This window comes from Anomalospiza imberbis, chromosome 3 (assembly GCF_031753505.1).
Source record: "Anomalospiza imberbis isolate Cuckoo-Finch-1a 21T00152 chromosome 3, ASM3175350v1, whole genome shotgun sequence".
Taxonomy (NCBI): Eukaryota; Metazoa; Chordata; class Aves; order Passeriformes; family Viduidae; genus Anomalospiza; species Anomalospiza imberbis.
The window spans coordinates 92,388,195-92,392,813 of record NC_089683.1 but is presented as its reverse complement, the minus strand read 5'-3'; positions in this window follow the sequence as shown (position 1 = coordinate 92,392,813).

The following is a 4,619-nucleotide window of genomic DNA, read 5'->3' as shown; positions in this document are numbered from 1 at the left end:
AACAATCAGCAGAGTAGAGCAACTTTCTGAAGTGCAGACCCGGGATGGCTGCTCACTGAAATGCAGCAATCTGGGACTTACAGTAGTGAGTTTGAGCAGCTGCTGTTTGGCAGAGAGATGTTCCTTGGAGTACAAACAACTCAGGAACTATCAGGGGTCACTAAGACAGATAGGCTTGTTTCCTGGTAACACAAAAGAGCACCTGGCTTAACCTGGCTTAAAGATTCACAGGGGGATAGGGTAACTGCAACACTGCATAACATGCCTTGCAAGAAAAGCATGCAACTCTCGGTTTTCCTTTGATTTCAAGAAGTGTTTTTTTTCTCAGTCACTCTCTCTGCTCTGGAGGTGAAAATGCCAAGGTTCTGGGTAAGTCTGCTTTTGCTTAGCATCTCGGGTTGTGTCCTTGGAGGCATCTATGTGTGTGAAGCAAGAGCAGCTCCCATAGTGCTGGACACAGAACTGCAGCAGTCAAGCAGAGAGAACTACCAGTTCTTGGGCTTTACTCAACTCAGAACTGCTTTGAGAGCTGGCAGGGCTCCCAGGTTCCCCCCCTCTACCCTCTATTTTTACCCCCTGCCGACTTGGTTTGCACAGTGCAGACACCTGAGTACACCTGCACTGCCAAAAAAGGAACAGATTGTTCGGAGAAGATACTGTTAGGAAGTAAAGGACATGTGTGTAAATATGCTGATCAAGGACACAGCAAGCACTTTTGGCAATCAGAAAGATGACAAACCAGAAAAGAAATGAAGCTAATCTGAAGGCAAGATGCCTCCATACTGTGTTGTATGAGATCTCTCTTTCTCTATATGCATACACACACACACATACTGAATATCACTCAAAAGATATTTTAGGAATGCAAGAAAATTCCTTCAAATCCTGTAAGTTCTTTCAGTAGGTTGGTGGGGTTTTTAACTAAAGTTGTGGTATCACAAAATAATTCTTACAAGTTTATGCATATGTTTAAAGAATCACTGAACTTGCTTCCAGACCTGTGCAATTCCCGTACGGTTTCATAGGATTTAAGTTGAAATCTATCCTCTATCAAATACAAAACCTTCAGCTATATTAAGGCATAATCAGTCCTTGGGTAAAATGAGGGCACATCCAAGGAACCAAAAATAGGAAAGGAAGTCTAAGATTCCATGAATACCCACAATGAGTGCAACTTCAGGAATCACTTCTGAAATACACTTGAATGACCTTAGCAGGAGATGACACTCCAAATTCCAGGGGAAGGTAGAATCTGACAGCGGACATTCCTTCCCTGCCCTGCATTCAGTTCCACATTGCCTGGAGCAAGGGATCAGCCAGGAATCCCGAAATGACACTTTCTGGACACATGCCTCAGCACATGTTCACAGGAATGAGAGTGGCAACTACTTCCGAGAGTAACTGGCTACACCATCTGTGGAGAAGTCAGGTCAAATTATAGAGCCTAAGCAGCAAAAACTATTGTCTTAATGCTGCACTGCACATATTATCGGCACCTCCAGTCATCTTCATTCCATCATCTCCTCCTGCTCAGCCCAACAATTTATCCAAGCCAGATGAAGGCATATCTCAGTGATTAGGAACAGATCATGACGTAGCTGTCTGCATAAGCCCTTCTGTTGTTTGAATTCTTAGCAGCTGTCTCTGGACCAATGTCTAGCCACTGAATATTTTCTTTCTTCTGCCAGTAAGTGAAACAGATCTGAATTGTCTTCCATTATCAGTGTGTAGCTATGCATAGTAATCAAGTTACTGCTTTGTTTACTGAGCAACAATAGGGAGATTTAAGTTGGGTACATATCTAGAAATGCCTTCCAAATTCTTTGTTGCACATCTTCAAGTGGAGGCACCAGAAACTGAATGCAGGACTCAAACAAGAATAACCTCCCTGCTTCCACTAATAGTCAAGGATCATATTCACTGATGATAGCTCCAACAGCAGCTTTCTGTATATTGCTGTAACTTTAACACTCTTCCTCACTTCTCTTTAGGTATTTTGAGACATTGTTTGCCATAAAACCTGTGGTTTCTGTTGGACAAGTGTATTTCCCAGCATATTAGGAATAAAAAATACACCATGTTAGAAAACAAACAAAACACATACACAAAAAATAACTTCACTGCAAATCCAACAAAACATAAAACACTGTGCTTACATAAAAGGATAATTTACTAATTGGTCCAGGGCCTTTCCTGATCAGCACACACATATAACTAACCTGCAAATGAATCAGCATTTCTAAACTCTCAGAGTTTAGAAACACAGGTATTTGTACAGCAAGCCATCTTCCTATACAAGATAATTTCCAATAAAGTAGCAATTGCAATTTTCCTCCCCCTGCAATCTCCCATACCTAACATCCAGATTCTCAGGCTTCAAGTATTACTTGCTTGGCTTTAAAATTGATAGAAGTTCTTAGAGTTCTAGAGGCCTCTCAGATCAGGTGAGCAGATGTGCTTAAAGAAGGAACACTTTTTTCAGCTGTAGTAGGGTTAATCTCACCAGCTCACAGACAGCTAAGCCTCACGCCAGAGCAGGGCTTTCCCTGGATAAGGCTGGGGTTTGTTCCTACTAGGCTTCTCCTAAGTTTAGCTATGCACTCTGAACATCACATGACTTATGAGAAAAGTTTGTTCCCCAGTGTGGCAATATCTTGTAATTTCTGAGTTGTTTTGGAATGGCACCATCAAAGGTTTCCACCAACATATTGGTCAACAAGAACAAGAAACACACATTCATTATGCAGGATTAAAAAAAAAAAAAAAACAAACCAAACCAACTCTTTGACCTCTAGGGCTCTTTTTTCTTTTTTTTTTTTTTTTTTACATTATAATACAGAGGTTTTTGTGGTAAAACACTGATCTATGGCTTTAATGAAAAAACCCAACTGACCACAAAGAGTTCAGATCTTCAATCTGACAGAAAGCATACACAACAGCAGGTCAATCAGCTCCTTCTGGATCATTTAACTAGCTGTAGCTACAGGTACATATACGCATGTGTGCATGCACAGCTGAATACACACGCACACCCCCCCCAAACTATGGGCATGGAACCACAAAAGTGGGACAGAAACCACCACTTTCCTCAGTCAGCTTGAAAGGCAATGGCACTTTGTGTCTCCTGCTCAAAAGGAAAATCATTCACAGAGGATGTTGCTCAACTTTTCACCAATTTTGTGTCTTCTGTTTCAACGTTGCATCCCAATTATCATTTCTAGTTAGGTTTACAGCCTGACCAAGGTATGATATCTAGCATCATCACTTCCAGTTTGTTTGGTTTTTTTTGGATAGTCTCCAGTCAAGAGGAACTACTATGGGAAAACACAGCAAAAAAATCTTCATCCTGCTATGCAAAAGAAGCCTCAGCTTACAGCAATTCATTATCATATTCTCTGCACTTGAAGCAAGCAAAATCTGTAAAATGAAGTCAGCTCTAGAATGAAATCAGATTGAAGAAATAACAGTATCCTGGAAATTTGCTGAGAAAATAACAATAAAAATTTCAGCTCCAATGAGAGGGATTAACAAGCTGAAGTATGTAAGGAGTGCCATCCTTCCTCTTCCTCACTCAAGTGGGTTCTGCTTTCCTAAAGAGTGATGAGCAGAGACTATTTATGAAGACCAGGTTATGTCATCTACTGCCTGCGAGTTTGGACACAGTTCAGCCTTTTATATCACAAAGGAAGTGTGAAAATTATGTATGAAACAGTGTATTTCCAAAATTATTCTGGATCAATTTCTAGAATTGGCAAAATTCTATTTCAAGTTGTCCTGTAAAATTAACAATTAAGCTTAGCAAGTTGGCCAAAGAACACATAAGATTACAAAGCTTTGGTAAAAAGGACTCCTTTTAAAAACAAAGCTGTTAATTTGCAAGCTGTAATTCATTTTAATTTCCCTCCTAAAAGAGCAAATAAAAAAACCTCAACAAAACAAAAGGTTTTAGAAATACAGATCCATGAAAATTTAAAAACAACACAGTAATATCTTCCATATCATTTGAGAGACAGTGATTATTCCCACCTGTAAAACTCTGCCTCTTGCAAGACTCCCCAGACAGCAACCCCTCAAGCAGTCTCCTCCCTCTGCAGTGACTGGGTATCACAAGTGAACTGCATTTTTGTTTCTTCCAGCTGCATGCATTAAGTAGTGCTGAAGAATTTTAATAACTTACATACACCAGCCAAATGCTGGAACTTGCTATTAAGATGTCAGAAAAAGAATCTCTGGATATTCCTGCCAATTCCTTTACATTAAAAGATACACACCTGGTATTACACTAATTTCTGTATAACCAGCCAAAGTGAAGTGTTTCCCAATGTCCTGTAAGCCTGACATTGGAACCTATGTGCTTCAGAAAAAAACAACAGCATGGAAAGTACCAGTCAACAAGCTTAGTGTCCCCTGCTACTGTAGTTTGTGGAGCCTGCTGGAACAGGTTTGTAAACAGAAGTTAGAGATCAGGTAGAAGTTCTTATAGTAAGAGCACAACTCCAAATCTGAACAGCTGCCTCTGCAGAATCAAGTTCAAATTTACTCCAGATAATTTAAGAGGCAACAAACTGGCATTTGAGACCTTCCAGGAGAAGGTTGTAATAAAAAGTCTTAAAAAAATT